We start from the raw sequence: 8,596 nt of genomic DNA on the forward strand, positions 1-8,596 counted from the left end.
GAGCTGGTCCAAGCGACTGCTGGGGATTTGACAGCAGGAATTTAACACCTAGGCACAGAGAAAGGAAGTGCCTGGTCTGGTCAGAAGCCCCAGGTGGGGGAGTAGCATTAGGACCAGGTCTGAGGAACTGCAGCCTCTGTGTTTCCTACCCTTAGAAGAGAGATGAAAGCAAGGCGACCTGGCGGTGCTTACAGAGCTGGGGCTGGAGGTCAGAGCGTCCAGCCTGTTCTCTCATCTACCAAATGCAGGAGATGATCCCTCTACCTCTTCCCATCCTGCTGGATTCTGCAAACTTCCACAGTGCTTTCAAATCCCAGGCCTTGAGGTCTGACCGATCTGAGCTGGGATCCCAGGTCTTCCATGTACTGGCTGTGGGTCCTGGGACATGGCCTTTAACTTCTCCGGACCTCAGTCTTGGCATCTGTCAAGTGGGGGAGAATAATAAAGTCTACTTTACCTGACTGTTGTGGTGACCAAGTGAGGGGGTGGGCGGAAGCATCGCATGGCACACGGCCCAAGCGAAGTGCCTGGAAGGCTCGGACATTGTATCCCAGGGACGGCCACAGCCCTTCCGGCTCCTCAAGATCAAGGGAAAGAACTAAGATGGTGAATTATGCTTCTACAGCGTTTCCACAACCATTAACTTTACTTGAGCCTTGTAAGTGGGCAAGGCAGGTCTGATGTCCTCTGACCCTAGAAAAATTCAACCGTCCCCCTTCCCTGGAGCGATACTGGGGCTGCTGGCGAAGAGGACATGGCCCCCTACCGCTGCAGGTGTAAATCGGGACCTCCACCCTCACCTGGGTCAGCTGTGGCCTGGCCCTCTCAGCAGATGACCTTGAGGCCTACTTCGGAGAAGGCCTATCAGAAAGGCACTCCCTTAACCACATACCCCAAGCCTGCAAACTTCCCTGCATCCCCACCAATTCCCTCTTTCCCTTCATTTGGCATAGAATGACACCTGTCTCCCCATCCAAGTTCTGGGTCCCTTTCTCCCTGGTCCCTGTACTCTCCCCTCTGTCTTCAATGCCTCCCTCTCTACCAGATCTTCCTATCAGCATCAAGGTATGCCCTGTTCAATAACAAAAGTGAAAAATAATAGCTACAGCATTTTAGTGCCATGTTAAGTACTTTTAAACACCCATCTAATCTTCACGTGACCCCTTTGAGGCAGGGAGTGTCTTCATCATCCCATTTTACAGATCAGGGACTGAGGCACAAACCGGTTAAGTGACTTGCCCAAGGTCTTACAGATAGTGTGTGAGGACTCCTGAACCCAGAGCCTGTACTCTAACCACACGTTCCACCCCTATCCCAAAGTTCTCTCCTGCATCTACACTCTCTGCACACTTTAATAGAATTTGTAGAAAAGACTGTCTACGCACAGAACTCCTCACTCGAATCTCCAGAACCATCTCCCCAGGGTTCTCAGTGTTGGGGTCACCAGTGCCCAGGGCCTGTCCCAGTTTCTATCTAACCAGCATTCTGGCCAACACCTGACCCCATTCTTGGCCCTCCTTCCAAATTCCCTTCCTTCCCTTGGCTTCTGCACCCACTCCGTCCAGTTCTCTGGCTGCTCTCTATCTTCTCCTTGACCCCTTTTCTCTTCTACTCTGAACCTCCACTGGTCCCATCTCCGTGACTCCACCGGGGGGATCTACAAGGTTGGAGTCTCTCTGCGCCGCGAACGCCCCCCCTCGCCAGCCATCCACTTGACCTTTGGGGTGCACTTGGACTAGACCCCTTGAGTCTCGGTGGTCTGCCCCCAGAATGGGGTTGGGCGCCCATCGCGACCCCAACCCGAGCACAGCCCCCTCTCCCCGCTGTCGCCCGGCTCGACGATGCCGGGTTGCCTGTGGCCCGCCCCCAGCCCCGTTCGTGCATTGCCCCCCCGGGGCGGGTGACTGTCCCCTCGCCACCGCCACTGCTCCAGGTGCGTGCCCCGTGCCGAGAGCAGTGCAGCGCGGCCGACTAGTCAAGGATCGGCGAGCCCCCGGGCTGCCCCGGCCGCCCGCAGGAAGCGCTGGGGTAGGGAGTCCGGGGGCGGGCTCTGCAGCGGTGGAGTCCAGGTCCCGGGCCGCGCGGGGAGGCCTGCCCTGGGGGAGCCCCCGCCCGAGCGAGCGGGAGCTGGGGCGTCCCGGGCCGGGGAGCGCGGGGGCGGGGGCGGCGGAGCCTCGAGCAGACCCGGGGCGGGCTGGGGCGGGACGCAGTGCAACCAACCTCGGCGCCGTCGCCGCCGCCGCCGCAGCCTCCCCGCGGCCCGCCGGGAGCTTCCGGCGGGGCGCGGGGGACGTGGCCCGGGAGGCGGAAGCTGGGAAGGGCGGGGGCGGGTCCTCGCAGCCCCGCCGGCTCCGGGGGCCGCCCCGGGGGCGGGGCGAGCGCCTCGCCCCCGGTGGGGAAACTGAGGCTGCGGCGGCGTGTGCAGCGTGGGGACTGACACGCTGCCGCTGCCCTTCGCCCCGCGCGTGGCTCCGGCGCAAGGGCGGGACTCCGGAAGCCTCGGAAAGCCTTCGCAGAGTAAAGGAAAACAGACCTGGGACTTGAACGCCCCGGTCTCCCGCTTGCCTGAACTCCCGCGTGGGGATGGGTCCGCAGCCTTAGCTCTCTCGGATCCCCGCAGAGAGCCTCGCGCAGTGCCCGGCTCGCGCCAGCTTCCTGGTTTGGGGCGGTCGGCAAAGAAGCGGTCCAGAGCGGCTCCAGCGGCCTTCTCCCTCTACAAAACCCGACGTTTGAAGGAACCGTGTCTGATTTCATCTAAACACACGCACAGGAGCACATATTCTTTATGAATTTGGGTGTATCGGTCAAAATAGTTATGGAACTTAGTGTTGCGATGGAATTTTTGTCTAAAAGATACAACCTTTGGGCGCCTGGGTGGCTCAGTTGGTTAGGCGACTGCCTTCGGCTCAGGTCATGATCCTGGAGTCCCTGGATCGAGTCCCGCATCCGGCTCCCTGCTCAGCGGGGAGTCTGCTTCTCCCTCCCCCACTCCCCCTGCTTGTGTTCCCTCTCTCGCTGTGTCTTTCTCTGTCAAATAAATAAATAAAATCTTTAAATAAATAAATAAATAAATAAATAAATAAATAAATAAATAAATGATACAACCTTTATTTTTACGAGTTTGTCAAAGACTCCTCCATCAGACCTCTGATATCTGCAGGATTGGTAGCTGAGGGAGGAGTGAGGCCGCCCACTTTGTTGGTTTTGTTTTGTTTTAGTTACTCAGAGGCATCCATTAAATTCTCTTTATGTATCAGGGTCTCATTTGTGTCTGTGTGTGTGTGTGTGTTGATACCCAACTGGATACGGGAACTGTGCTTTATTTCTTTGGTTTTGTTTTGTTTTGTTTTTTCAGATTTTATGTATTTGTCAGAGAGACAGAGAGACTGACCACAAGCAGGGACAGCGCCAGGCAGAGGGAGAAGCAGACTCCCTGATGAGCAAGCCCCATGCGAGACTGGATGCCAGGCCCCTGGGATCGGTCTGGGATCATGACCTCGTCCGACACTTAACCAACTGAGCCACCCAGGCGCCCCTGGTTTTGTTTTTTTCAGGTGAGACGTATTTAAGCCTCCGATCCATCCAGAGCAGAGCTTCTGCCGGCTTCTGAGGGAGCAGCTCATGCTGCAGGACAGGGAACCCTGCTGGTGAAAGAAGAGCTTCGGGTCCAACCTGGAGGGGAGACATCTGCTTACAAACAAGCAGAGGCTCTCCGGGGCCTCCAACAGAGGCCATCTGGGGGAAGTTGACCAGTGGTGGTTTCTATAGGGTCTTTGCATTCTAAGAGAAATGGATTGAGTTTTGAGTCTCTGGTTTAAAAATCCACTGATTCTGGGTCCAATCCACAAAGGATGTGGGGTCTGTAAAAACCATTCTCTGGCCCCACCTCGGTCCCAACCATCCTGTCCTCTCTGTCCCCAAAATAAAGCAGTGTAAGTGAACAAGCAACCTGACCTCACTCTCTTCATGTGTCACTTCCTGTTTTCAAATTAATGAGCTCATTTGGTGGAAATTTACCAAGGGAAATAGTTTAATTTTGGAAAGTACCAAAAACTTATCTGTAGTCATTTGGCTTATTTTGGGGGGCTCTTGAAATTGAGGGGGCATCACCAGAGGACCTCTGAGGGCTCAGGGAACAGCACAGCTGAAGAAATTGAAAGCCAAGCCCCAGGAGGCTGAACCTGACTCAGAAAGGAAATGAGACCTTTTGGAGACCACTCATCTCTACCCGGTAGAGAAAAAAAATTTTTTTCTAAAAATAAGTTTAAAAAGAAATGTAGTCCATCTGGCTAAGCCCTAAGATCTGGTGGTCTGAGAGCAAGGCCTTGACTGAGGAACAAGAAAGCAAATGGGGGAAGTGGGGAATGTCTGAGCCCCCGCGGCCCCTTTCACATCCCTCTCTGCTGTGTTTGTCCTAGGAGGCACCAAAAGGCTCCAAAAGGATGGGGGTTTTGTCCCCATCCTTCAGCCATCGGGCTCTTGATGTTGAAGCTGCCTGCCTGGGGGCCTGTGGCTCCTGAAAGGTACTGTGTACTGAATGGTCAGAGGACTCTGGATAGTTACAGTTTTATGAGTTGTGTTGGGCTGGTAGAGCACAAGTCACAAGCCCCTAAGTGTCTTCCCTCTCCTGGCCTCCCCTATTTCCAAGAGCAGAGATCTTTAATCCCTTCTAAGACGGAGAATAGAAAACTGGCGAAAACTGACAAAGCTCTGACAATTTGGTGCTGGGAGGAAAAGGAGCTGTACCTTCCTTCTCTCTGCCCCCACTTGAAAATCTGTAGTGATATTGGAGTATATTTTGATGTATTGCAATGAGCACTGGACTAGGAGTCAGACTTATGTTCTGTTTGTTTTTTCCTTGCCTCTAAACCAGTTGTTTGGGGGAAGGGGGAGTCAGAAGATGACTAAACGAATGTTTAAATAACAGTTCAAAAAATAACAGTTCATAGATTTTTTTGATAGAGGAAAATGACCTTAAAGATCATAGAATGTGTTGGGTTTTTCAAACTTTGTATTAGCTGTAGGACTGTGTCTTTGAATGCTTTCTGTCATGGAACCCAAATATATAAACCTGCTAGAGGCAGAGATGCTCTGTTAAGCAGAGCAGGTGGCCCAGAGCCTGTGCACGGGGCTTCTGTCCTCCCTATCCTGACCTCTGGGCTCTAGGAACATGGTTTAAAAATCATGGACCTAATGAGATGTGCTCAGGTTCCCAAATGTGGAAACTGGGATCCTCTCCTGATCTGACCTGCCTCTGCTATCCCAGCCCGTTCAACCTACACTCTGACAACTGTGCCTTTGCACGTGCTGTGGTTCAGGCTGCTGGTGAGCCAGGGCATTAGAGGAGGGAGACATTACCCTGGCCTGGGTCATTGACCTTCTGGAAGAAGGCAGGATCAGACTGCAGCCTAAGTAAGCCTCTGGAGGATTGGGGTTTGTGGCCACGGTAAAAATGATCATAAGAGTGGGACAGGTGCCCTCAGATCCTTTGCACACCATCACCTCCAGTTTACGAATTCCAGGCCTTGGGTACAGGTAGGTGAAGTGGGGTTACCTGACTCTTCATTCTGGTTCAGTATGCCAGCCCCCTCTCCAGCCCCTTAACTCTTGACATTGCTTCAACAAGAGACAGATTGAGGTCTTCTTTAGTGAGAGGAGAGGAGCTTAGTCATTGGCTCCATTTAGGGGTCAGGAGGAGTCTTCCTAAGGGCAGGTTGGGAGAGGAGAAGGAAATCAGAGAGTCTATCCTGGGGGGAGGCGGCGGGGGGAGGGATAGACGATGGGTCACCGTTGCTGCAGACATTTTCATTGATTTCACTTGAACACTCACACTGTGTTAGGCCATAAGCCAGGCCCTGTGCTGTAGCTGTGAGTGAGGCAGACGCGGCTCCTGGCCCCACCACGGCTACCTCCTAGATGTGCATGAGCTAGCTGCGAGAATGCAGTCAGCTACTGACAGCCATTTGGGCATGCCTCTGTTTGTCATCAACCCTTAAAATGTGGAGCCCAAAATGGGCTATACTCCCTTTCCTTATAAACACTGAGTACTCCCAACTTTGCCCTTCTATGCTTTCTTCTCATTGCCAGCAACACACTTTGTCTGTTACAGTTTGTGTTTAGTGAAAACAGTTAGTGGGACGCCTGGGTGGCTCTGTCCATCCGACTCTTGATTTCTGCCCAGGTCTTGATCTTGGGGTCCTGGGATTGAGCCCTGTGTCAGGCTCCCTGCTCAGCGGGGAGTCTGCTTGAGGATTCGCTCTCCTTCTCCCACTCCCCCTGCTCACCTTCTCTCTCTCTCAAATAAATAAATAAATCTTTAAAAAAAAAACAGTGACCAACTTTCCTGTTAGCATTATCTTAATCTCCTCTGATAACTGCCGATTCCTGAGCCAAGAAATTTAATTAAATGGATGATTTCAGGTTAGTCACCTAGGAGAGTAGGAGACCAGATTATACTGGGTTCCTCAATCCAAATTCAATACTTCCCGAGGGTAACTTACATACAAGTGATATCAACAACAAAATGAAGATATACACCAAATGATCTTGTGAAAGCTGTAGCCCTATAGTATATCCCCTCTGCCTTGGTGTGATGATTAAAAATGTCCCACGTTTCCTTCTGTTATTCTCCATCTTGGTTCTTAATACACTTAGAATGACTGGCAATTTACACAATGTGCCTGTTTATAAAGTTTTTTTCTTTCTGCTCCACTAGAATATATGAATTATAAGGAATATAGGACATTAAGTTATTTAAATCCATTAAAGTAGAGCTGTATTTGGTTTCTTCATTATTGTTTCCCCTGGCTTAGCACAGAGGAGGCATTCAATAAACATTTGTTCAGTGGGTGACTAACATGCAAGGCACTCTCCATAAACATATTTAGTTAAGGGGAACACCGTTGATGATTTTGCCATCATCAAAAAACATTTAAGTATCTTCGACTTGGCCATTTTTAGGGTGTTGTGAAGAGAGAGATAGCTTTCTAACAAAAATCCGAAAAGAAACCTGGGGTTGTTTGTTGAAGGGAGTTTCTATGTCGTGTGATTTTCACTTTCTCAACCGATTTCCAGATTTTAAGGTGAGCAACAGAGTGCCTCTGAAGTTCTTTGAACTGTAGGCATCAGAGGTGTCCCTAGGGTTTTTCCAATTATTTGTGGGACTGGCCACTTTGAAACCGAGATGGGAATTTCAATTTATGATAAAAGTGCCAATGACACTCATGGGAATAGTGATGTGGTTGAGGCGAAGAGCTCGGCTGATGGACCCTTTGATCCCTTTGACAAGCTCCCAAGATGCCAATAACAAGCAAGGCAAACATCTTTGGAATAAATACTAGTCAATCTACTTCTCTTTGCTATCTCTGGTCACCTGTGTGCACTGCTCTAAGAGATTGGTTTTATCCGTGTTAAATTCCTTCTTTTGTGGACTCTGGCAACAAAGATTCTCCTAAAGGTGGATACCCCAGGCCTTCAAGGCCTTTTTCTGGGCTACAGAATTACTGCTCTTCCTTTACACAGACTTGTGTGAGACTGGGTTTCTCGGGCCTTTGGCCGGGGCAGAGCAAGAATAACTCAATGTTTGAGCTCAACAGCAGTCAACATCAGGCTGAGAACAGACGTGGCCTGGAGGTCTTCAGCTCGCTCTGTCCTGAGGACTCGGCCTGAGAGAGAAAAATAGTGGGGAGAGTTTTTGCTAAGGAATCAGAACTGTGAGGAAAGTCCCTCCTATCCTTGGGTCTCATTTTTCCCATCTGCGAAGTGGGAGAATTACCTCAGAGGAATCCTTCACAGCAAGCCCTGGTGCTAGAGAAGGGGTAAACTCTCCCACCTGTCTGGGGGCTGCTCTCCCCACCTGGGCCAGGAACCCCAATAATGGATGCTGGAAGATTCCACCAGATGCCTCGTCTTTTTGGACTCCAGACTTTTTTTTTTTTTTTAAGAGAAAGCAATGTGAAAAACCTCCTCTGATGAATTTCTTTCAGAGCTCAAGCCAGATGAATTCCCAGCACAAGCCAAGACTTGGAAACAAGAATGTGGGGTGGGGAGTAAGAGGCAAAGAACTGGGGCTACACCTTGTACTCCCTCAAAAAAATGCCGAAGCTGGTGGCTGGGCAGGGCTGTGAATGTGGGGTTGGTATTCGCCCATCTCTTCTGACCTTCTTATCTTACAAAAGGGAAAATGGGGTCCAGAGAGGGGGACGAGCTTGCACAGTAAGTCACAGGTCTTCCTCCATGTTCTGGTGTTCTTTGGTCCCAAGATGTCTCAATAATACCCGTCCTTTCTTGTTTCTGCATTCATTTCTCCTTGGTGTCTCTCCATAAGACTGAATTTCCCGAAGGCCTGGGAGCAGGGCATATTCATCTGTGTAGCCCCCTTTTGCCCAGCCTACATGCTATACACAATGGGGGCCTAGTAAATATCTATTATGAGGGATTGATTTGCCATCTTAAGAGGATCCAGGGACAGTAGGAAAATGTCAGTCTTACCTTTCACACATGTAGGTTCCCAAAATGTATTTTAACAAATACATTTTTAGCTTATACCAGGACCCCATTTGCTCGTTTTATTTTATCATTATTTTTTAAAGTAGGT

The 8,596-nt window shown here is 50.7% G+C and overlaps 1 protein-coding gene across 1 annotated transcript in view; it reads right to left on the reverse strand.

Moving 5' to 3' along the window:
- Positions 1-285: 285 nt before the first annotated feature.
- Positions 286-8,596, reverse strand: part of C5 (complement C5) — a 115,843-nt gene continuing 107,532 nt past the window's right edge. Inside the window, exon 42 of the mRNA XM_064579704.1 lies at positions 286-421. The gene's annotated coding sequence lies outside the window, so the exon portion shown is untranslated. The remainder of the gene's footprint in view (positions 422-8,596) is intronic.

This window comes from Mirounga angustirostris, unplaced genomic scaffold (genome assembly GCF_029215605.1).
Source record: "Mirounga angustirostris isolate CCGP_5_RB_7025 unplaced genomic scaffold, mMirAng1.0.hap1 SCAF_15, whole genome shotgun sequence".
Lineage (NCBI taxonomy): Eukaryota > Metazoa > Chordata > Mammalia > Carnivora > Phocidae > Mirounga > Mirounga angustirostris.